General features: G+C 47.2%; 1 protein-coding gene across 7 annotated transcripts in view; it reads right to left on the reverse strand.

The window, feature by feature from the left end:
* Window positions 1–26,294, reverse strand: part of LOC110501806 (semaphorin-5B) — a 284,886-nt gene that overhangs the window by 228,738 nt on the left and 29,854 nt on the right. For all 7 annotated transcript variants that reach the window (XM_036959221.1, XM_036959220.1, XM_036959219.1 and 4 more), the window contains exon 2: window positions 13,570–13,643. The gene's annotated coding sequence lies outside the window, so the exon portion shown is untranslated. The remainder of the gene's footprint in view (window positions 1–13,569; window positions 13,644–26,294) is intronic.

The following is a 26,294-nucleotide window of genomic DNA, read 5'->3' on the forward strand; positions in this document are numbered from 1 at the left end:
CTTAGAGCGAAGTTTAGCCTTGCTCTTCAACGCTCTTAGAGCGAAGTTTAGCCTTGCTCTTCAACGTTCTTAGAGCGAAGTTTAGCCTTGCGCTTCAACGCTCTTAGAGCGAAGTTTAGCCTTGCTCTTCAACGCTCTTAGAGCGAAGTTTAGCCTTGCTCTTCAACACTCTTAGAGCGAAGTTTAGCCTTGCTCTTCAACGTTCTTAGAGCGAAGTTTAGCCTTGCGCTTCAACGCTCTTAGAGCGAAGTTTAGCCTTGCTCTTCAACACTCTTAGAGCGAAGTTTAGCCTTGCTCTTCAACGCTCTTAGAGCGAAGTTTAGCCTTGCTCTTCAACACTCTTAGAGCGAAGTTTAGCCTTGCTCTTCAACGCTCTTAGAGCGAAGTTTAGCCTTGCTCTTCAACGCTCTTAGAGCGAAGTTTAGCCTTGCTCTTCAACGCTCTTAGAGCGAAGTTTAGCCTTGCGCTTCAACGCTCTTAGAGCGAAGTTTAGCCTTGCTCTTCAACGCTCTTAGAGCGAAGTTTAGCCTTGCTCTTCAACACTCTTAGAGCGAAGTTTAGCCTTGCTCTTCAACACTCTTAGAGCGAAGTTTAGCCTTGCTCTTCAACACTCTTAGAGCGAAGTTTAGCCTTGCTCTTCAACACTCTTAGAGCGAAGTTTAGCCTTGCTCTTCAACACTCTTAGAGCGAAGTTTAGCCTTGCTCTTCAACGCTCTTAGAGCGAAGTTTAGCCTTGCTCTTCAACGCTCTTAGAGCGAAGTTTAGCCTTGCTCTTTAACGCTCTTAGAGCGAAGTTTAGCCTTGCTCTTCAACACTCTTAGAGCGAAGTTTAGCCTTGCTCTTCAACACTCTTAGAGCGAAGTTTAGCCTTGCTCTTCAACGCTCTTAGAGCGAAGTTTAGCCTTGCTCTTCAACACTCTTAGAGCGAAGTTTAGCCTTGCTCTTCAACGCTCTTAGAGCGAAGTTTAGCCTTGCTCTTCAACGCTCTTAGAGCGAAGTTTAGCCTTGCTCTTCAACGCTCTTAGAGCGAAGTTTAGCCTTGCTCTTCAACGCTCTTGGAGCGAAGTTTAGCCTTGCTCTTCAACACTCTTAGAGCGAAGTTTAGCCTTGCTCTTCAACGCTCTTAGAGCGAAGTTTAGCCTTGCTCTTCAACGCTCTTAGAGCGAAGTTTAGCCTTGCTCTTCAACGCTCTTAGAGCGAAGTTTAGCCTTGCTCTTTAACGCTCTTAGAGCGAAGTTTAGCCTTGCTCTTCAACGCTCTTAGAGCGAAGTTTAGCCTTGCGCTTCAACACTCTTAGAGCGAAGTTTAGCCTTGCTCTTCAACACTCTTAGAGCGAAGTTTAGCCTTGCTCTTCAACGCTCTTAGAGCGAAGTTTAGCCTTGCTCTTCAACACTCTTAGAGCGAAGTTTAGCCTTGCTCTTCAACGCTCTTAGAGCGAAGTTTAGCCTTGCTCTTCAACACTCTTAGAGCGAAGTTTAGCCTTGCTCTTCAACACTCTTAGAGCGAAGTTTAGCCTTGCGCTTCAACGCTCTTAGAGCGAAGTTTAGCCTTGCTCTTCAACGCTCTTAGAGCGAAGTTTAGCCTTGCTCTTCAACGCTCTTAGAGCGAAGTTTAGCCTTGCTCTTCAACACTCTTAGAGCGAAGTTTAGCCTTGCTCTTCAACGCTCTTAGAGCGAAGTTTAGCCTTGCTCTTCAACACTCTTAGAGCGAAGTTTAGCCTTGCTCTTCAACGCTCTTAGAGCGAAGTTTAGCCTTGCTCTTCAACGCTCTTAGAGCGAAGTTTAGCCTTGCTCTTCAACGCTCTTAGAGCGAAGTTTAGCCTTGCTCTTCAACGCTCTTAGAGCGAAGTTTAGCCTTGCTCTTCAACGCTCTTAGAGCGAAGTTTAGCCTTGCTCTTCAACGCTCTTAGAGCGAAGTTTAGCCTTGCTCTTTAACGCTCTTAGAGCGAAGTTTAGCCTTGCTCTTCAACACTCTTAGAGCGAAGTTTAGCCTTGCTCTTCAACACTCTTAGAGCGAAGTTTAGCCTTGCTCTTCAACGCTCTTAGAGCGAAGTTTAGCCTTGCTCTTCAACACTCTTAGAGCGAAGTTTAGCCTTGCTCTTCAACGCTCTTAGAGCGAAGTTTAGCCTTGCTCTTCAACGCTCTTAGAGCGAAGTTTAGCCTTGCTCTTCAACGCTCTTAGAGCGAAGTTTAGCCTTGCTCTTCAACGCTCTTGGAGCGAAGTTTAGCCTTGCTCTTCAACACTCTTAGAGCGAAGTTTAGCCTTGCTCTTCAACACTCTTAGAGCGAAGTTTAGCCTTGCTCTTCAACGCTCTTAGAGCGAAGTTTAGCCTTGCTCTTCAACGCTCTTAGAGCGAAGTTTAGCCTTGCTCTTCAACGCTCTTAGAGCGAAGTTTAGCCTTGCTCTTTAACGCTCTTAGAGCGAAGTTTAGCCTTGCTCTTCAACGCTCTTAGAGCGAAGTTTAGCCTTGCGCTTCAACACTCTTAGAGCGAAGTTTAGCCTTGCTCTTCAACACTCTTAGAGCGAAGTTTAGCCTTGCTCTTCAACGCTCTTAGAGCGAAGTTTAGCCTTGCTCTTCAACGCTCTTAGAGCGAAGTTTAGCCTTGCTCTTCAACGCTCTTAGAGCGAAGTTTAGCCTTGCTCTTCAACACTCTTAGAGCGAAGTTTAGCCTTGCTCTTCAACGCTCTTAGAGCAAAGTTTAGCCTTGCTCTTCAACACTCTTAGAGCGAAGTTTAGCCTTGCTCTTCAACGCTCTTAGTTGTTGCCGAAATTGACCGACTTTGCTTTTTTTTTTTTTTTTTGTGCACTAAAGTCATTCTGCTGAGTCTACCATTTAAAGATGATTTATTCATGATCATTCATTGTTGTCTTCTATCAACATTTTGGAGGCATTGATAATTAATTATTTTCATTTTTTTTAACCTTTATTTAACTAGGCAAGTCAGTTAAGAACAAATTCTTATTTTCAATGACGGCCTAGGAACAGTGGGTTAACTGCCTTGTTCAGGGGCAGAACGACATATTTGTACCTTGTCAGCTCTGGGATTTGATCCAGCAACCTTTTGTTACTGGCCCAATGCTGTAACCACTAGGCTACCTGCCCCCCACACACACCATCACACCTTCTCCACCAGGCTTCATGGTGGGAACTACACATACAGAGAAAATCCATTCATCTACTCTGCGTCTCACAAAGATATGGCAGTTGGAACCAAAACTTTTGACTCATCAGACCAAAGGAAGGATTTCCACTAGTCTAATGTCCATTGCTCATGTTTCTTGGCCCAAGCAAGTCTCTTCATCTTATTGGTGTCCTTAAGTAGTGGTTTCTTTGCAGTTTTCAACCATGAAGGCCTAATTCACACAGTCTCCTCTGAACAGTTGATGTTGAGATGAGTCTGATACTTGAACTCCGTGAAGCATTTATTTGGCCTGCAATTTCTGAGGCTGGTAACTCTAATAAACGTATCGTCTGCAGCAGAGGTAACTTTGGGTCTTCCTTTCCTGTACTTGATGGTTGTTGTGACTGCACTTGAAGAAACGTTCAAGAAACGTTCAAAGTTGAAGAAAAGTTCAAAGTTCTTTAAATGTTCCATATTGACTGACCTTCATGTCTTAAAGTAATGATGGACTGTCTTTTCTCTTTGCTTATATGAGCTGTTCTTGCCATAATATGGACTTGGTCTTTTACCAAATAGGGCTACCTTCTGTATACCACCCCTACCTTGTCACAACACAGCTGATTGACTCAAACGCATTAAGAAAGAAGGAAATTCCACAAATGAACTTTTAACAAGGCACACCTGTTAATGAAATGCATTCCAGATGACTACCTCATGAATCTGGTTGAGAGAATACCAAGAGTGTGCAAAGCTGCCATCAAGGCAACGGATGACAACTGTAAAGAAAGTTATGCTGCATCTAAAGTAAATCTGATGGCAACACAAGGATGACAAAAGCCTGTCCTACTAATGCCACCGCGCGTCCTCTCCAAATACTACTGCTGCATCGAGAGTGTCCTGACCGTTCGCATCACGGCCTGGTACGGGAATTGCTCCATCCTTGACCACAAGACCTTCCAGTGGGTGGTGAAGACGGCTCAGTACATCACTTGGACCGTGCTTCCACCCACCCAGGAGTCAGGACATCTACTCGAAGCAGTGCCTGAGGAAGGTAGGCAGCATCATCAAGGACCACACACACCAATGCCACAAACTGTTCTCTCCCTTACCGTCAGGTAGACGATATCGGAGCATGAAATCTGATACCAACAGGCTCAGAGACAGTTACTATCTACAAGCCATCAGGACCAACCCTGCTTAACTTCAGAAGCAAGCCAGCAGTGGTATGCAGGGTGGTATGCTGCTGGCTGACAAATACACATTTCCCCAATACACGTGTAAATATTCTACTATAAATTGTGCCTTTGTGTAATTGCCTATGCTAAAATGTTTATTCTACTGAGCCATTTACTTTATATTTGTATTCTTATCTTTTATTATTTCTCATTGTGTTTGCATTGTCGAGAAGGAACCTGCAAGTAAGCATTTCATTGGACAATGTATACCATGCGTATCCCGTACACACAACTAATACAACTTGAAACTAGATGGAGGAAACATCTCCTGGCTGTGTAAGTAGAGGAGAGGAGAGCCGATGACATCATGACATCTTCACAACCACCACAAGTTCTACCATGAAAGTATGTCACGGTGGATTCCCTCCCGGTGATGTAGGTTTGCTCATCGTTGGTAAGACTCCCTGCGATCCTGCGTCCCGTGTGAATGGCTCCTCTGTGTAACGGGCCAAGGTTCTGCCAGCAGACCCTCTCTTTGTCCCCTGAATGGGCAGCACTAGGCCACGTTTTTAAGGCACACTAATGTACCATGGCTGGACCTACAAAGGCAGTGTGGTAATTTGCCTTGGGGGGCATCAAAAGACAGAGCCTTTAAGGCCGGGTGTGAGTCTTAAATGGCATCCTATTCCCTATATAGTGCACTACTTTTGAACAGAGCCCTATTTGTCCTGGTCAAATGTAGTGCACTATAAAGGGAAGAGGGTGCCATTTTGGACATACCCCTAAACTTCAGATGAGATGAGCCCTTAAACTGGGTCTCCTCTCTCTCCCTCCATCCTCCCTTCATCCCGCTATCCTCTATTCCTCCATTCATACTTGAAAAGCTGCTTGTTTTCTTCCTGCTCTTCCTGAAACAAATATCAGCAAATAACAGCAGGGAGAGGAAGGACAACACATAAACACGGCCTCCACTCCTCAGGCTCCAGATAGTCCAGATACATCCAGGAGAAAGGAGGATAATACAAACAACAAACAGAAAGGAGCTTCTTCACAAGCTTTCACACAAGGGCCAAATGGGACAGGGCCTTTCTGGTCCACTGATACGGTTTGGGGAAACTTTTGGGGCACAAATCGAATCAAGCTTGGCGAGTCAGCGCACTGGAGGGGAATAGAAGCCAGTGCCAGCCAACTAGGCCCTTCAATAGGGTAGACTTTCTACTGTGTCGGCCCATGCGTCTCATCATGATAACTGGGTCAGGTAGTTTGAGAATTGTCTGAAACTTTAGGGTCTCAATGAACTCAAATCTTTACTGCCCGGTCTGGCATTCTTACACTCAAAGGAATCACCCCCTCTGGTACTGGACCTACAGAGGCAACTATCGCTGTATAAAAGCCTTTGATAAAGTTACAGCTGAAAGTACACTTCTCTATTACAAAAATGTATTACATAAACTTCACCATTCTTGGAGAGGAGCAGAGAAGAAAGGATATATCACTTGCTGTATTTTTAAAACACTTCACCTCTTAGCTTTGGTTCTTTGACTAGCCCACGTAGAGCCAATTAGACAAAGTCCCTAGTGGACTCCCTCCTTCCCGCCAAGCAGTCTTTGTGGGGCGGAAGAGAGAAGAGAAGGAGAGGAGAGAGAGAGAGTTTAAGTCACTTTGGATAAAAGTGTCTGCTAAATGGCATATATTATATTATAGAGAGAGAGGAGCTAGGACTTCACCATTAACAGGCTGGATAGAATGAAAGGTTTAAGCATCCTTTCTCTATCACTCCATCACCACCCCTCCTCTCTCCATCTCTCCATCACCACCCCTCCTCTCTCCATCTCTCCATCACCACCCCTCCTCTCTCCATCTCTCCATCACCACCCCTCCTCTCTCCATCTCTCCATCACCACCCCTCCTCTCTCCATCTCTCCATCACCACCCCTCCTCTCTCCATCTCATCACCCCTCCTCTCTCCATCTCTCCATCAACACCCCTCCTCTCTCCCTCACCACCCCTCCTCTCTCCATCCCACCACCCCTCCTCTCTCCATCTCACCGCCACCCCTCCTCTCTCCATCTCACCGCCACCCCTCCTCTCTCCATCTCACCACCCCTCCTCTATCCATCTCACCGCCACCCCTCCTCTCTCCATCTCACCGCCACCCCTCCTCTCTCCATCTCACCACCCCTCCTCTCTCCCTCACCACCCCTCCTCTCTCCATCTCACACCCCTCCTCTCTCCCTCACCACCCCTCCTCTCTCCCTCACCACCCATCCTCTCTCCCTCACCACCCCTCCTCTCTCCATATCTCCATCACCACCCCTCCTCTCTCCCTCACCACCCCTCCTCTCTCCATCTCTCCATCACCACCACTCCTCTCTCCATCTCGCCATCACCACCACTCCTCTTTCCATCTCTCCTTCACCACCCCTCCTCTTTCCCTCACCACCCCTCCTCTCTCCATATCTCCATCACCACCCCTCCTCTCTCCTTCACCACCCCTCCATCTCTCCATCACCACCCCTCCTCTCTCCATCACCACCACTCCTCTCTCCATATCTCCATCACCACCCCTCCTCTCTCCATCACCACCACTCCTCTCTCCATATCTCCATCACCACCCCTCCTCTCTCCTTCACCACCCCTCCTCTCTCCATCACCACCACTCCTCTCTCCATATCTCCATCACCACCCCTCCTCTCTCCTTCACCACCCCTCCTCTCTCCATATCTCCATCACCACCCCTCCTCTCTCCATATCTCCATCACCACCCCTCCTCTCTCCTTCACCACCCCTCCATCTCTCCATCACCACCCTCCTCTCTCCATCACCACCCCTCCTCTCTCCATATCTCCATCACCACCCCTCCTCTCTCCTTCACCACCCCTCCATCTCTCCATCACCACCCCTCCTCTCTCCTTCACCACCCCTCCATCTCTCCATCACCACCACTCCTCTCTCCATCTCGCCATCACCACCACTCCTCTTTCCATCTCTCCTTCACCACCCCTCCTCTTTCCCTCACCACCCCTCCTCTCTCCATATCTCCATCACCACCCCTCCTCTCTCCATCACCACCACTCCTCTCTCCATATCTCCATCACCACCCCTCCTCTCTCCATCACCACCACTCCTCTCTCCATATCTCCATCACCACCCCTCCTCTCTCCTTCACCACCCCTCCTCTCTCCATCACCACCACTCCTCTCTCCATATCTCCATCACCACCCCTCCTCTCTCCTTCACCACCCCTCCTCTCTCCATATCTCCATCACCACCCCTCCTCTCTCCATATCTCCATCACCACCCCTCCTCTCTCCTTCACCACCCCTCCATCTCTCCATCACCACCCTCCTCTCTCCATCACCACCCCTCCTCTCTCCATATCTCCATCACCACCCCTCCTCTCTCCTTCACCACCCCTCCATCTCTCCATCACCACCCCTCCTCTCTCCTTCACCACCCCTCCATCTCTCCATCACCACCACTCCTCTCTCCATCTCGCCATCACCACCACTCCTCTTTCCATCTCTCCTTCACCACCCCTCCTCTTTCCCTCACCACCCCTCCTCTCTCCATATCTCCATCACCACCCCTCCTCTCTCCTTCACCACCCCTCCATATCTCCATCACCACCCCTCCTCTCTCCCTCACCACCCCTCCATCTCTCCATCACCACCCCTCCTCTCTCCATCTCTCCATCACCACCCCTCCTCTCTCCATATCTCCCTCACCACCCCCCCTCTCTCCATCTCACCACCCCACCTCTCTTTCACATAAAAGGCTCCCTGCCTCAGTCACTTTACTACATGGGCTGTAAAGAAGATGTGGAGGACGGGGGTGGGGGGGTAAACAGAGAGACATAGATGGAGTGATAGATGGCTTCGAGCTTCCTACGTTAGGTCTCCACTGGTCCAACCATCTCAGAGGTATAGGACAAGGGAACGTGTGATACGCAGTCGGACACTAAACACTGTCCTATCTAATAACAAGACCAATAACAAGATCAATCACAAGACAAATAACAAGACCAATAACAAGACCAATAACAAGATCAATAACAAGACCAATAACAAGATCAATCACAAGATCAATCACAAGATCAATCACAAGATCAATAACAAGACCAATAACAAGATCAATAACAAGATCAATAACGAGATCAATAACGAGATCAATAACGAGACCAATAACAAGACCAATAACAAGACCAATAACAAGACCAATAACAAGACCAATAACAAGATCAATCACAACCTGAAAACTTCTACAAACACACACTGAACGTTATGTGCGGAGAGTTTAAAAGGACATTCTATTGCCATTATTTTGGGGGGATTTTCACATACATTTTATATTCTGCAATTTTTTTGTAGTCTGAAAATATTTTTTGCAACGGGGGCATTGAGTTTTCAATACTGTTTAGATATATCAGGAGATCATCTGCAAATAAATGTATCTTATATTCATGTTTACTAATACTGATACCAGTTATGTCTGGATCCTGTCTAATTCTTTCTGCAAGCCAGTGCAAACAGGAGGAGGAAGAGGGGACATCCCTTGTGCCCCTTTCTAAAGCAATTTCATTAGATATTGTATTATTTCTGTAGATGTTTTGCTTTAGGACATTTATACAACAGTGTTCTTTAACCTATTGTTTCAGCTGGAAAGTTGAAAGCTTCCAAAGTTTTGAATAGAAAATGCCATTCAAGATGGTCAAAGGCCTTTTCAGCATCGACAGCTATTATTGATAAATCTACCATATATCTTGTTTTATTGTATTAAACTGCATTTTTTAATTGTATTTGTTTGTAAATGTCTATTTTTAATAAACCCTGTTTGATTGATATGTATCAAGTCTGGTAAGACTTTTGAATAAAATCAAATCTGATTTGATTTGCAGACCTTTGCCATTCTGTTGCTTATATGCTTTGTTATTATTTGATTGCTTCCGGCGCCGACAGAGATGGCCGTTTCGCTTCGCGTTTCTAGGAAACTATGCAGTATTTTGTTTTTTTTATGTGTTATTTCTGACATTGTTACCCCAGGAAATATTAGGTTTAATTACATACAGTTGGGAGGAACTATTGGGTTTAAGAGCAACGTCAACTCACCAACATTACAACCAGGAATACGACTTTCCTGAAGCGGGTCCTCTGTTTGGACCACCACCCAGGAAATGGATCGGATCCCAGCCGGCGACCCAAAACAACGGCGCCGCAGAAGGGGAAGACAGAGCGGTCTTCTGGTCAGGCTCCGTAGACGGGCACTTCACGCACCGCTCCCGAGTATACTACTGGCCAATGTCCAGTCTCTTGATAACAAGGTAGACGAAATCCGAGCAAGAGTTGCCTTCCAGAGAGACATCAGAGACAGTAACGTTCTTTGTTTCACGGAAACATGGCTCACTCGATATGCGTCCTCAGAGTCGGTACAGCCACCTGGCTTCTTTACGCATCGCGCCGACAGAAACAAACATCTCTCTGGTAAGAAGAAGGCCGGGGGTGTATGCCTTATGATCAATGAGACGTGGTGTGATCATAACAACATACAGGAACTCAAGTCCTTTTGATCACCTGACCTAGAATTCCTTACAAGTAAATGCCGACCGCATTATCTAACAAGAGAATTATCTTCGATCATAATCATAATTCTCTTCGATCATAATAGACTCTGGGTCTCGACCCCACCCTGTGCAACTGGGTGGTGGACTTCCTGACGGGCCGCCCACAGGTGGTGAGGGTAGGTATCAACATCTCCACCCCGCTGATCCTCAACACTAGGGCCCCACAAGGGTGCGTTCTCAGACCTCTCCTGTACTCCTTGTTCACCCATGACTGCGTGGCCATGCACGCCTCCAACTCAATCATCAAGTTTGCAGACTACACTACAGTGGTAGGCTTGATTACCAGCAAAGACGAGACGGCCTACAAGGAGGAAGTGAGGGCCCTCGGAGTGTGGTGTCAGCCGCCCCCAGGTGGTGAGGGTAGGTAACAACATCTCCACCCCGCTGATCCTCAACACTGGGGGCCCACAAGGGTGCGTTCTCAGACCTCTCCTGTACTCCTTGTTCACCCATGACTGCGTGGCCATGCACACCTCCAACTCAATCATCAAGTTTGCAGACGACACTACAGTGGTAGGCTTGATTACCAATAATGATGAGACGGCCTACAGGGAGGACGTGAGGGCCCTCGGAGTGTGGTGTCAGAAAAATAACCTCACACTCAATGTCAACAAAACAAAGGAGATGATTGTGGACTTCAGGAAACAGCAGAGGGAGCACCCCCCTATCCACATCGACGGGACAGTAATGGATAAGATGGAAAGTTTTAAGTTCCTCGGCGTACACATCACAGACAAACTGAAATGGTCCAACCACACAGACAGCGTGGTGAAGAAGGCGCAGCAGCGCCTCTTCAACCTCAGGAGGCTGATAAAATTCGGCTAGTCCCCAAAAGCACTCACAAACTTTTACAGATGCACAATCGAGAGCATCCTGTCGGGCTGTATCACCGCCTGGTACGGCAACTGCTCCGCCCACAACCGTAAGGCTCTCCAGAGGGTAGTGAGGTCTGCACAACGCATCACCGGGGGCAAACTACCTGCCCTCCAGGACACCTACACCACCCAATGTCACAGAAAGGCCAAAAAGATCATCAAGGACAACAACCACCTGAGCCACTGCCTGTTCACCCCGTTATCATCCAGAAGGCGAGGTCAGTACAGGTGCATCAAAGCAGGGATCGAGAGACTGAACAGCTTCTATCTCAAGGCTATCAGACTGTTAAACAGCCATCACTAACATTGAGTGGCTGCTGCCAACATACTGACTCAACTCTAGCCACTTTAATAATGGAAAAATGGATGGAACAAATGTATCACAAGCCACTTTAAACCATGCCACTTTATATAATGTTTACATACCCTACATTACTCATCTCATATGTATATACTGTACTCGATACCATCACTGTACTTAGTACTTTTTGTCTTCTGATAATTGCTTCGGAGTTGTTAAGTCTAAGAATGCTATAGGATCCGTCCAACTGTTGTTTAATTCTCATTTATATACATTTTTCATAGAAGCTGTTAAAATGATCCTTAATATCGTTAATATGTTCTTAATATTATCCTTAATATCGTTAATATGTTCTTAAAATTATCCTTAATATCGTTAATATGTTCTTAATATTATCCTTAATATGTTCTTAATATTATCCTTAATATCGTTAATATGTTCTTAATATTATCCTTAATATCGTTAATATGTTCTTAATATTTTCCTTAATATCGTTGTTGTTTCTAATTACCGCTTTTGTGTCTTTATCTTTAAAAATGACAACTGGTTTAGCATGTATTAGTTTTGTGAGAGCTGTGAGATACTTACCAGGTTTATTTGCCATTGAGTTTAACTTGTAGTTGTCAGCTTTCTTCAGAAGTAAAATATCGTATTCCTGCTTAAATTCAGAAATGTTGTTTTCTTCTTTACCTTGTAAAGATTTTTTATGGGCTTTTTATATGACAGTGATGTATTTTGATTAAATGTTTATTTCAATATTAGATTTAACTTTAGCTGAGTAGGAGATGATCATTCCCCTAATGTACGCCGTAAAGGCATTTGACTAAATTTGACTTTGTTATTACTACGTCTCTCAATCAATATCGAATTTATAATTTGAGTCACCTGCTAAATAATGGTTCCTGTCTGTATTTGATCTAAAATAGCATGAATTTTATCTAAAAACACCAGGTTTGTGTTTTAGTTCCGATTCTTCTCCTAATTTACCTAAAAGAAACTGTGGATACGATATATACATTGTACACACATCTGAAGAAAATACTTCAGTTGAAGAAAGACTGCTCCAGATCGTCTGGTGATACATCCACGCTGTCACCAGATACTAGGAGTGGTGGGTGGAATCAGGCGCAGAGAGCAGGGTTCAGTGGAGTGTCTGTTTATTCTCCGGCGCACAAAACGGTCACGCCAACACACAGGGCGCATACAATTAACCAGCCCAACACACAGGGCGCATACAATTAACCAGCCCAACACACAGGGCGCATACAATTAACCAGCCCAACACACAGGGCGCATACAATTATCCAGCCCAACACACAGGGCGCATACAATTAACCAGCCCAACACACAGGGCGCATACAATTAACCAGCCCAACACACAGGGCGCATACAATTAACCAGCCCAACACACAGGGCGCATACAATTAACCAGCCCAACACACAGGGCGCATACAATTAACCAGCCCAACACACAGGGCGCATACAATTGACCAGCCCAAAACACAGGACCAAAATAGTCCGGAGAATACATACACGAAAACCACCATACAACAGAGTAACAAAAACAATCCCGCACAAAACAAGGGCGGCACAAACTACTATATATAAGGACGCTAATTAAACTAAAATACACACAGGTGAAACCAATAAGACAAAACCAACAGACAAACGAAAAAGGGATCGGTAGTGGCTAGTAGGACGGTGACGACGACCGCCGAGCACCTCCCGAACAGGCAGGGGAGCCAACTTCGGCGGAAGTCGTGACACACGCCAAGCTCCTCCGATATCAGTTTGTTCATGTAGCTGGAAAGGTCCCCTTTTTCCTCGTCTTCCGGTAGGGACAATATTCTTATATGACTTTGTCTCAATCTGTTTTCTAGCTGATCCAGCTAATCTTCTAAAGTTTGCACCTTTGTTTCCAGAAGGCCAATTTTATTGTCTTGATCGTCCACGTGCCCACCATGTATATACATATCTGACAGGCTCTACTTTCCATTTGAGCAAATACACTTTTTTTAACTACAGATTGTAACACTTTGTTTGTTTTGGTGAGTATTAAGAGCATTGAAAACATGTTTTCCTGGATATCCTTCAGCTGTTCGCTGCTCTCATTTGCATCTCCAAGTTGTTCTTTGTCTTTTCCTCCAAGAGAAGCCATGGCTTGTTGTGGTCGAGTCTCAGTGTATCTTTACACACAGATCGTTGTTGTGTATAATGCACTGCTCACTCTCTCCCAGTTACTTGGGGATATATTGATCTATCGATTTTAAGGGCCTGATTTAAACTATGTTGTCTGGCTTCTACATATAATCACAGTTTTGACGGTACAAAACTGAGCTACTATCTCCCAATGCGTCCCATCGATACATGCATGCGCTATCCCAAAGACATGTTCCCATTTTAACCTCAGAAATGGATGGTAAAGTTTTAAACTTGATGAAACTGTAGCAGAAGAGAACGAAGCACAATACTCACCAGCTAGTCATCACTGGCACATGGTCCTGTGGCTACAGGGATGGGCTGAGAGGGCTGTTCTATCCTTTAGAAACCTATTTCATGGAGAGAGAGAGAGAGAGAGAGAAAGAGGGGGAGGGGGTGAGTCTTTCAATTCACACCAGTTGTTCGTCTCCTTCCCATAAGTAGTGTGGAGTGCCACAAAGAACCACACACACTCTCGTACACACACCGCCAACTTTTACAATGGAGGTGAGAGGGCGGACCTGGAATGGCATTTCAACTGGAGTTTCTTAGGTTTCATGGGGTGGGTGAAGGGAGAAAGGGACAGAGAAAAGATGGCTCCCCAACCCCAACTAAATCCCAAACAAGTTCATTGCAGTTAAACATTTTCAAGTAAACCAAATAGTGTAGGCTGACATTTAAAGGCTAATTTACTGTAGTTTAATTTATAGACTTCATGAATATAAATCTGCTAAAGATACAGTATATACCTTCCAGCTGAATTAATCAAACTTGCAGGCTAATATACTGTACAGTTACCATTTGGCCTTTGGGCTTCTGATCTTAAGTTAACACCACAGAGCAAATTGGAACAAAATAGCCTTCTAAAGTTTCTACGGAAACCTCTGTGTGAGGCTCAGAAATCTTGTCCCTCCCGCGTTGTCAATTAACAGCATATAAGGCGAGAGAAAACCTGTACAACCCTGGCAGTTGGCTAAAGCTCTGCTTCAGAGATAAACTGTAGATTGATGCCTCCTTCTCTGCTAGTTCTGAGGAATTATTTGGAATGCCGTTATTAGGGAGCAAATACAAAAACAGGTGGACCAATTCAAATAGGGATGTCTGGAGGACTTGCTAAGGAGATAGACCCTGAATTTGGTTGTAGGCAGCACCACCACAGACAGACAGTGGTGGGAATGTTATGGCTGCACAAAGCAAGCAGCCACATTCTCCTGTGTCAACATGGGCTACTGCTCTCCTTCTTCCACCAAATCAAGAGGGCAGAGAATCTTCATCAATACAAAGGCTAACTGGGGTTTTAACATCAGTTGTGTCGAACCTGTTCTACTCAGCCACTGTCACACGCACACACAGACACACATAGAGACAGACTGAGACAAACACTTATTCAAACACAACATGTCTGTAAACAAATACATATTTTACTAGAATGACTAGAATGCCCAAACACTAACTTGTAGGAAAACTGAAGAGACAAGTCTGCTGATTCACCTCATTCTTTACTTTTTAAATGTTATTGTATTATTTTATATGATTTCATTGGATATTTTATAAACAATACAAAACATACACATACAAACGACAACATCATACAAACATCACATCTGTCCAGACCCACTAGCCCCCACCCCTATCTCCAGCGCCCACATCACTTTCTGCCACATGGTCTCAAACTGCACCATTCTGTTTCTCTCTGTCACCCACGCTCTCTGCATTTCATGATCATAAAGTATTAGACCATTACATTGCGTGAACGCCGGGGGCATTTTTACATTTCTTTTTAGCTAATTGCTGAGAAGAGTATCATCCTGTTCCCATCTCTGGTTCACAGTGGGACAGGAGGGGACACGTTCTCCACCACCAAACACACACACACATACAGAGACATGACTACCTTCACTGAATTAAGATTATACACACATGTAGATGTCGAGGGATACATTTTTTGCATTGGAATTGTTTGAATTCTGCTTACATCACGCTGTACCACAATAAATATAAAGTGGAAATGCAGAGACTCCAAGACCATTGAGTGCTTTCAAAGTGACAGGTTGGTGCGAGTCCACCGCTGGTGTGACTGTCCCCTGTAGGGCCTGGTGTGACTGTCCCCTGTAGGGCCTGGTGGGACTGTCCCCTGTAGGGCCTGGTGGGACTGTCCCCTTTCGGGACCCTGGTGTGACTGTCCTCTGTAGGGCCTGGTGTGACTGTCCCCTGTAGGGCCTGGTGTGACTGTCCCCTGTAGGGCCTGGTGTGACTGTCCCCTGTAGGGCCTGGTGTGACTGTCCCCTGTAGGGCCTGGTGTGACTGTCCCCTGTAGGGCCTGGTGTGACTGTCCCCTGTAGGGCCTGGTGTGATTGTTCTCTGTAGGGAACCTGGTGTGACTGTCCCCTGTAGGGCCTGGTGTGACTGTCCCCTGTAGGGCCTGGTGTGATTGTTCTCTGTAGGGAACCTGGTGTGACTGTCCCCTGTAGGGCCTGGTGTGACTGTCCCCTGTAGGGCCTGGTGTGACTGTCCCCTGTAGGGCCCCTGGTGTGACTGTCCCCTGTAGGGAGGGTACCACTGGTACCACAGATAACAATGCTAACACACTGTAACATGGTGCAGCAGGGATGCACTTGACTCAATGGGGGTAATATGGCATTAAGGTGATGTGAATGAAATGCTTATTTGGTGGTTGGAAGTTAACACAGCTGGACGATGAATAACCATATATGTTGTAGTTTGGGTTTTCCTTTATTAACCTGATCATGGAAGTTAACACAGCTGGACGATGAATAACCATATATGTTGTAGTTTGGGTTTTCCTTTATTAACCTGATCATGGAAGTTCTTTAAAACTGTCTGAGACTCGTAGACAATTGTAACTTGTGGTATTCATGGATAAGAAATCATAATTACTAGTTAATGGATATGAAAGTGTGAGGAAACTACCAGTGGGCCTATATGTCAGACCAATTAGTTTGACCTGTTCACTTCTCAGTCAGTCCGACTGACTCAGAGCATTATCAATATACATGCATTCCATTTAGCCTCCTCAGCGCTCCTCAGAGCATTATCAATCTACATGCATTCCATTTAGCTTCCTCGGCGCGGCCTCCCGGGTGGCGCAGTGGTTAAGGGCGCTGTACTGCAGCGCCAGCTGTGCCATCAGAGTCCCTGGGTTCGCGCCCAGGCTCTGTCGTAACCGGCCGCGACCGGGAGGTCCGTGGGGCGACGCACAATTGGCCTAGCGTCGCCCGGGTTAGGGAGGGATTGGTCGGTAGGGATCTCCTTGTCTCATCGCGCACCAGCGACTCCTGTGGCGGGCCGGGCGCAGTGCGCGCTAGCCAAGGTTGCCAGGTGTACGGTGTAGCCTCCGACACATTGGTGCGGATGGCTTCTGAGTTGGATGCGCACTGTGTTAAGAAGCAGTACGGCTGGTTGGGTTGTGTATCGGAGGACGCATGACATTCAACCTTCGTCTCTCCCGAGCCCGTACGGGAGTTGTAGCAATGAGACAAGATAGTAGCTACTACAACAATTGGATACCACGAAATTGGGGAGAAAAAGGGGTAAAATTAAAAAAAAATAAAAAAAAAAATAGCTTCCTCGGTGCTCCTCAGGGCATTATCAGTATACATGCATTCCATTTAGCTTCCTCAGAGCTCCTCAGGGCATTATCAATCTACATGCATTCCATGTAGCTTCCTCAGAGCTCCTCAGGGCATTATCAATCTACATGCATTTCATTTAGCTTCCTCGGTGCTCCTCAGGGCATTATCAATCTACATGCATTCCATTTAGCTTCCTCAGAGCTCCTCAGGGCATTATCAACCTACATGCATTTCATTTAGCTTCCTCAGAGCTCCTCAGGGCATTATCAATCTACATGCCTTTCATTTAGCTTCCTCAGCGCTCCTCAGGGCACCATCCAACAGCACCGGTACACACACAGCCTCCCAAACTGCTAGAGGAGTGAAGGAGTGGCAGTTAGTGAAGGACTTCATTAAGATTAGAGGAGTACAGAGACAGAGCAGAGCTGCAGTTAGACTGCCTGGGCTGTGCCAACTAGGCACAGGGTTTAAGAGTTCTTCCAGAGTCACCCCTGAAGACCTGCCTGGCGGTCAGTTAGAGTGTTCTGGGGAGAAGCGCAGGGAGAGAGAGAGAGGGTGGGTGGAAATGAGGAAACGAGGGAGAAAGAGAGAAAAAGAGAGGGAGATATATACAGAGAGAGAGTATGAGAGAGAGAGAGTGAGAGAGAGTATGAGAGAGAGAGAGAGAGAGAGAGAGTATGAGAGAGAGAGAGAGAGAGAGAGAGAGAGAGAGAGAGAGTATGAGAGAGAGAGAGAGAGAGAGAGAGTATGAGAGAGAGAGAGAGAGAGAGAGAGAGAGAGAGAGAGTATGAGAGAGAGAGAGAGAGAGAGAGAAAAAAAATTGAATTGAGAGAAAGTGAGAGAGAGAGAAAATTGAATTGAGAGAGAGTGAGAGAGAGAGAAAATTGAATTGAGAGAGAGAGAGAGAGAGAGAAAATTGAATTGAGAGAGAGTGAGAGAGAGAGAAAATTGAATTGAGAGAGAGAGAGAGAGAGAAAATTGAATTGAGAGAGAGAGAGAGAGAAAATTGAATTGAGAGAGAGCGAGAGAGAGAAAATTGAATTGAGAGAGAGAGAGAGAGAGAAAATTGAATTGAGAGAGAGCGAGAGAGAGAAAATTGAATTGAGAGAGAGAGAAAATTGAATTGAGAGAGAGAGAGAGAGAAAATTGAATTGAGAGAGCGAGAGAGAGAAAATTGAATTGAGAGAGAGAGAAATTTGAATTGAGAGAGAGAGAAAATTGAATTGAGAGAGAGAGAGAGAGAGCAAATTTAATTGGGAGAGAGAGAGAGAGAGGGAGAGGGAGAGAGAGAGAGAGAGAAAATTGAATAGAGAGAGAGAGAGAGAGAAAAAAAAATTGCATTGAGAGAGAGAGAGAACATTGACTTGAGAGAGAGAGGAAAAATTGAATTGAGAGAGAGAGAGAGAGAGAGAGAGAGAGAGAGAGAGAGAGAGAGAGATTACATTGAATTGAGAGACAGAGAGGGAGATGACATTAAATTGAGAGAGAGAGAGAGAGAGAGCGAGAGAGAGAGAGGGAGAGAAAGGGATTTTAAATTGAATTGAGAAAGAGACAGAGAGGGAGATTACATTGAATTAGGAGAGAGAGAGAGAGAGAGAGAGAGAGAGAGAGAGAGAGAGAGAGAAATTTCCTGACAAAATGTTTAAAAATATTTTTTAAATTTGTGTTAATTCCCCAAATTTGAAACCCTTATTCAAGGTTTTAAAGACCTCTCTGATGAGAGTAGGCTATCCGTCCTGTTGGGGGAGGACACAGAGAGCTGTGGGTTGGCAGCGCACTACATTGCTGCCTGCCATAAGATGAGGGACAGTGTCTGACAGACCAATCAACCTGCACATGTCCTCTACTGTATGCTTATTGTTATTGTTCAATGTATAGTTATTTTGACCCTTGGTTATTGTTGTTACTGTTGTCCCGTTGACAATTTTGATTCTTATTATTTCATGTTGTGTGTTGTCCTTGTTAATGCAGACAGAGAAAAGCTCCAACTTCTTAATCATAACCTCAATTTTGTCACGCACATTGAATATAGTTGTGGAGAGTCCCTGTAATCCTAGATTCAGATCATTCAGGAGAGAAAAAACATCCCCCAGATAGGCCAGTCGTGTGAGAAACTCGTCATAATACAAGCGGTCAGACAAGTGAAAATGATGGTCAGTAAAAACTTTAAGCTCATCTGTCACGACTTCCACCAAAGGTGGCTCCTCTCCCTGTTCGGGCGGCGCTCGGCGGTCGTTGTCACCGGTCTACTAGCTGCCACCAAAGGTGGCTCCTCTCCCTGTTCGGGCGGCGCTCGGCGGTCGTCGTCACCGGTCTACTAGCTGCCACCAAAGGTGGCTCCTCTCCCTGTCCGGGCGGCGCTCGGCGGTCGTCGTCACCGGTCTACTAGCTGCCACCAAAGGTGGCTCCTCTCCCTGTCCGGGCGTCGCTCGGCGGTCGTCGTCACCGGTCTACTAGCTGCCACCAAAGGTGGCTCCTCTCCCTGTCCGGGCGGCGCTCGGCGGTCGTCGTCACCGGTCTACTAGCTGCCACCAAAGGTGGCTCCTCTCCCTGTCCGGGCGTCGCTCGGCGGTCGTCGTCACCGGTCTACTAGCTGCCACCAAAGGTGGCTCCTCTCCCTGTCCGGGCGTCGCTCGGCGGTCGTCGTCACCGGTCTACTAGCTGCCACCAAAGGTGGCTCCTCTCCCTGTCCGGGCGTCGCTCGGCGGTCGTCGTCACCGGTCTACTAGCTGCCACCAAAGGTGGCTCCTCTCCCTGTCCGGGCGTCGCTCGGCGGTCGTTGTCACCGGTCTACTAGCTGCCACCAAAGGTGGCTCCTCTCCCTGTCCGGGCAGCGCTCGGCGGTCGTCGTCACCGGTCTACTAGCTGCCACCGAAGGTGGCTCCTCTCCCTGTCCGGGCGGCGCTCGGCGGTCGTTGTCACCGGTCTACTAGCTGCCACCAAAGGTGACTCCTCTCCCTGTCCGGGTGGCGCTCGGCGGTCATTGTCACCGGTCTACTAGCTGCCACCAAAGGTGGCTCCTCTCCCTGTCCGGGCGGAGCTCGGCGGTCGTTGTCACCGGTCTACTAGCTGCCACCAAAGGTGGCTCCTCTCCCTGTCCGGGCGGCGCTCGGCGGTCGTTGTCACCGGTCTACTAGCTGCCACCGATACTTTTTTATTTTCTGTTGGTTTTGTGTTGATTGTTTTCACCTGTTGCTTATTTTGGTTCATCAATGTTCTATTTAAACTTCCAGTGCCCGCCTGCTTTTGTGCGGGTTTATTCCTACTGTCAGTGGCGAAGTTGTTTTTCTCCAGCGTCATTTGTTGTATGTTATTTCCTGGTTTTTTGGAGACATACCTGATTTATGGTCATTGCCTGATTGTTGGCTAGACCAAGCGAAATAAACGCATGGTCCAGGAGACTAGTTCTGGTCTGGTCTGGTCCAGGAGGTTAGGTCTGGTCTGGTCTGGTCCAGGAGGCTAGATCTGGTCTGGTCCAAGAGGCTGGGTCTGGTCTGGTCCAGGAGGCTAGGTCTGATCTGGTCCAGGAGGCTGGGTCTGGTCCAGGAGGATAGGTCTGGTCTGGTCTGGTTCAGGAGGCTAGGTATGGTCTGGTCTGGGACAGGAGGATAGGTCTGGTCCAGGAGGCTAGGTCTGGTCTGGTCTGGTCCAGGAGGCTAGGTCTGTTTTGGTCCAGGAGGTTAGGCCTGGTCCAGGAGGCTAGGTCTGGTCTGGTCTGGTCCAGGAGGCTAGGTCTGGTCTGGTCCAGGTGGCTAGGACTGGTCTGGTCCAGGTGGCTAGGTCTGGTCTGGTCTGGTCCAGGAGTCTAGGTCTGGTCTGGTCTGGTCCAGGAGGCTAGGTCTGGTCTGGTCCAAGAGATTAGTCTGGTCTGGTCTGGTCCAGGAGGCTAGGTCTGGTCTAGTCCAGGAGGCTGGGTCTGATCTGGTCCAGGATGCTAGGTCTGGTCCAGAAGGCTAGGTCTGGTCCAGGAGGCTAGGTCTGGTCTGGTCCAGGAGGCTAGGTCTGGTCTGGTCCAAGAGGCTGGGTCTGGTCTGGTCCAGGAGGCTAGGTCTGATCTGGTCCAGGAGGCTGGGTCTGGTCCAGGAGGCTAGGTCTGGTCTGGTCTGGTACAGGGGGCTATGTCTGGTCTGGTCCAGGAGGCTACAGTAGGTCTGGTCTGGTCTGGTCTGGGAACTTAGGATGAAGTGATGAGCTAAGTTGAGATGACCACAGCAGCGGAGGGTCAGGGGCCACACTCAATAAATCAATGAAAACATGGAGAGCCAGTGCTTTAAAAGGTCAGCCTGACAGAGCTAGACAGTGTCTGCGTCCCAAATGACACCCTATTCCCTATATAATGCATTTGAATTGGGACAAAGCCAGCGTCTTAGCTAGCCTCGTACGAACCAGCTTCCACATCCTGAAACCATAGTATCGCCTTGACGAGGGAACTTATACATTACCGGGTTCTGCTATTCTCCCTCACCGTGGTCTGTCCCTGTAAAACGAAGTCCTATATCTCAGATGCCTGTGTTGGCAGAGGAACATTGTTTCCAGAAGAGTGTCTCAGGCCTTTCATCAAAGCTCTTGACAGCAGGTTAACAACCCTACTGAAACCAACGATCACACCTTGACAGGACTACGGAGCAAAGCTCGCTCTCTCTATATCCCTGTCTCTCTTTTCTCAATCTTTATTTTCTCTCTTTCTCTCTCTCTCTCTCTATATATCCCTGTCTCTCTTTTCTCAATCTTTATTTTCTCTCTCTCTCTCTCTCTCTCTCTCTCTCTCTCTCTCTCTCAATCTCTGTCTCTCTTTTCTCAATCGCTCTTTTTTTCCTCTTTCTCGCTCTCTCTCTCTCTCTTTCTGTCTCTCTCTCCTTTTCTCTCTCTGTCTCTTGAGCTCACAGTCGGTAAAATACAGCAGCTCATTATAAACTGCACAGGCACTTGTGTAACCGCACACTAGTGAAGGAGTGAGTGAGAGAGCGTGGACAACAAGTCCGAGCTTGTGGATACAGAGGGAGGCGTGTTCAGACTGGCTAACTAAATCCTCCCCTTTGCAGTGTGTTTCTGTCTCTTCACCTCCACTCAACTGTGTGTTTCTGTCTCTTCACCTCCACTCAACTGTGTGTTTCTGTCTCTCCACCTCCACTCAACTGTGTGTTTCTGGGCTGCTGAAGACTGGAGACTGCAAGGGCACACACACACACAGCTCGAACACCAGCCTGCCAATCCCGAATTAACTCCAGATAAAACATTTAAATGAATTCCAATGTCTCCTATCTGCATCATCACAGCCACTTAAATTAGGTTTAAAACAGGTTTAAAACGAAATACAAAACAAAACAAAGAAGTTTCCTGTGAAAGGCCAATCTCTGCTTGAGGTAATGAAGGGAAGCGTACATCAGACAGCATCTCTCTCTGCATCCCAGAGGCTGAGTGATGTTTTACACGTCTCCACGGTGATCTCACAGTGCTATCACACTGTTCCCAGCATGATGGTGTGCTGTGAGGGGGGATTTACCCAAGCACCATTTGTGTGTGTGAACCCACCTCCTCCATCACTTACCCACCCAACCCACACCCACCCACACCCACCCACCCACCCACCCACCCACCCACACACACACACACACACACACACACACACACACACACACACACACACACACACACACACACACACACACACACACACACACACACACACACACACACACACACACACACACACACACACACACACACAGACAGTCCTAAGGCTGCTGATTTCAGGACTGTGCTAGCGGAGTAAACATTACAACACTAGCACTGTGGATGGAGAGGAGAGGGGGTCTGGTAAGCATCTAGCCTGCAGTATTGTAGCCTGGCTGGTTTGATTACAGTTTGTTGTGGGCTCAGAGGGGAGGTGGACTGTAGCCATCACTGTGTGATTATTATATGCTGAATGCAGTGACTGGTTACTCAGGTAACACTATTATCAAGCAGGCTGATCCATGATGTTGTTTCAGCAAAAGCCCAATGAAAAGTTTACGCAGTAACTTAGAGTCAAGGTATCCTTGACACAGATCCTTGGCACAGATCAAATCACCTGTTATGTACTGTAGTTATTACATCTCCATTATGATTTGTTCCATCCGTCTCACTCCCTTTCTCCCCTTTGATAAAGAAACAGAAAATGAAAACCACTGCTTTTAATCAGGGCAAGGTGACCGGAAACATGACCGAATACAAACAGTGTAGCTATTCCCTCCGCAAGGCAATCAAACAAGCTAAGCCGTCAGTATAGAGACAAATCAAATCAAATCAACCATAGTGCCCTCCAAGCTCGTCATCTCAATTCAACGGCTCAGACACAAGAGGTATGTGGCAGGGTCTACAGTCAATCACGGATTACAAAAAGAAAACCGGCCCCGTCACGGACCAGGATGTCTTGCTCCGAGGCAGACTAAATAACTTTTTTGCCCGCTTTGAGGACAATACAGTGCCACTGACACGGCCCGCAACTAAAACATGCAGACTCTCCTTCACTGCAGCCGACGTGAGGAAAACATTTAAACGTGTCAACCCTCGCAAGGCTGCAGGCCCAGACAGCATCCCCAGCCGCGCCCTCAGAGCATGCGCAGACCAGCTGGCTGGTGTGTTTACGGACATATTCAATCAATCCCTATACCAGTCTGTTGTTCCCACATGCTTCAAGAGGGCCACCATTGTTCCTGTTCCCAAGAAAGCTAAGGTAACCCCCTATACCGCCCCGTAGCACTCACTTCCGTCATCATGAAGTGCTTTGAGAGACTAGTCAAGGACCATATCACCTCCACCCTACCTGACACCCTAGACCCACTCCAATTTGCTTACCGCCCAAATAGGTCCACAGACGATGCAATCTCAACCACACTGCACACTGCCCTAACCCATCTGGACAAGAGGAATACCTATGTGAGAATGCTGTTCATCGACTACAGCTCGGCATTTAACACCATAGTGCCCTCCAAGCTCGTCATCAAGCTCGAGACCCTGGGTCTCGACCCCGCCCTGTGCAACTGGGTACTGGACTTCCTGACGGGCCGCCCCCAGGTGGTGAGGGGCCCCACAAGGGTGCGTTCTGAGCCCTCTCCTGTACTCCCTGTTCACCCACGACTGCGTGGCCACGCACGCCTCCAACTCAATCATCAAGTTTGCGGACGACACAACAGTGGTAGGCTTGATTACCAACAATGACGAGACGGCCTACAGGGAGGAGGTGAGGGCCCTCGGAGTGTGGTGTCAGGAAAATAACCTCACACTCAACGTCAACAAAACTAAGGAGATGATTGTGGACTTCAGGAAACAGCAGAGGGAACACCCCCCTATCCACATCGATGGAACAGTAGTGGAGAGGGTAGTAAGTTTTAAGTTCCTCGGCGTACACATCACAGACAAACTGAATTGGTCCACCCACACAGACAGCATCGTGAAGCCTCAGGAGGCTGAAGAAATTTGGCTTGTCACCAAAAGCACTCACAAACTTCTACAGATGCACAATCGAGAGCATCCTGTCGGGCTGTATCAACGCCTGGTACGGCAACTGCTCCGCCCACAACCGTAAGGCTCTCCAGAGGGTAGTGAGGTCTGCACAACGCATCACCGGGGGCAAACTACCTGCCCTCCAGGACACCTACACCACCCGATGTCACAGGAAGGCCATAAAGATCATCAAGGACAACAACCACCCGAGCCACTGCCTGTTCACCCCGCTATCATCCAGAAGGCGAGGTCAGTACAGGTGCATCAAAGCTGGGACCGAGAGACTGAAAAACAGCTTCTATCTCAAGGCCATCAGACTGTTAAACAGCCACCACTAACATTGAGTGGCTACTGCCAACACACTGACTCAACTCCAGCCACTTTAATAATGGGAATTGATGGGAAATTATGTAAAATATATCACGAGCCACTTTAAACAATGCTACCTAATATAATGTTTACATACCCTACATTATTCATCTCATATGTATATGTATATACTGTACTCTATATCATCTACTGCATCTTTATGTAATACATGTATCACTAGCCACTTTAACTATGCCACTTTGTTTACATACTCATCTCATATGTATATACTGCACTCAATACCATCTACTGTATCTTGCCTATGCCGCTCTGTACCATCACTCATTCATATATCTTTATGTACATATTCTTTATCCCCTTACACTTGTGTCTATAAGGTAGTAGTTTTGGAATTGTTAGCTAGATTACTTGTTGGTTATTACTGCATTGTCGGAACTAGAAGCACAAGCATTTCGCTACACTCGCATTAACATCTGCTAACCATGTGTATGTGACAAATAAAATGTGATTTGATTTGAAATCTCCTAACAACAAGGGCTCCAAATACCAAATGTTAACATTTCTCTATCCATTCCTCCAGGTTTCCCACAGACCTGGATCAGGCCCACAACTCTGGATGACACAGAAACATGTCTGATATGCTGTGGCCCAGGCATATCATCAGAATGTTCCATGTTTTCCAATCGTCCCCCATGGAGCTCCTCCAGGCTTCAGGATCTGGGGCAAGCAGTCAGCAGTCAAGGCCCAGAACAAAAAGCCTGCCTGGGGGATGAGGAGGCAGGGTGTGGTGCGGAGAGGGAACACTGGAATAGCTGGGCCAGCAGAGACCACCTGGAGGGGGGTACCAGGCACCGCTCCGCTCAGCCCTGTTCTGTTCTACCTGCCTTCCTTCCACCGCTGGCCTGGAACTAGCCGCATCAGTAATTACGACCCACAACTGAGGTTGTAATAAGACCCAGCACCTGGGAAAGAGAGTGGGTGGAGAGGAGAGGAGGACGCAGTGTGGCTAACAGTACCTTACTACAGGGGGAATCAGTATACATCTCATAGAGAAAGCCTAGTGTGCGGTCAGAGAACTTGTAATGAATATGCAGAGCAGACCTAAGACAAAGCTTCCATGGCTTGCTGTGCTAAGAGGCTCACTTGTCACTCCATGAGCGACAGTTTACTTTAAGTGAGATCTGCTACACAGGCCAGAGACAAAATGAAGAGTTTATTTCCAAAATTGTATATTTAAGCAATAAGGCACGAGGGGGTGTGGTATATGGCACAACGCATCACAGACACAGCCCTTAGCCGTTGTCACGCCCTGACCTTAGAGAGCCTTTTTATGTCTCTATTTGGTTTGGTCAGGGTGTGATTTGGGGTGGACATTCTATGTTTTGTTTTCTATGATTTTGTGTTTCTATGTTTTGGCCGGGTATGTTTCTCAATCAGGGACAGCTGTCTATCGTTGTCTCTGATTGGGAACCATACTTAGGTAGCCCTTTTTCCCTACTTCCGTTGTGGGTAGTTAACTTTGTTTGTGTCACTAAGCTTCACGGTTGTTTTTTTGGCGAAAATTTGAAATAAAAAGAAAAATGTACGCGCACC

The sequence above is a fragment of the Oncorhynchus mykiss genome, chromosome 22 (genome assembly GCF_013265735.2).
Source record: "Oncorhynchus mykiss isolate Arlee chromosome 22, USDA_OmykA_1.1, whole genome shotgun sequence".
In the NCBI taxonomy this organism is placed as follows: Eukaryota; Metazoa; Chordata; class Actinopteri; order Salmoniformes; family Salmonidae; genus Oncorhynchus; species Oncorhynchus mykiss.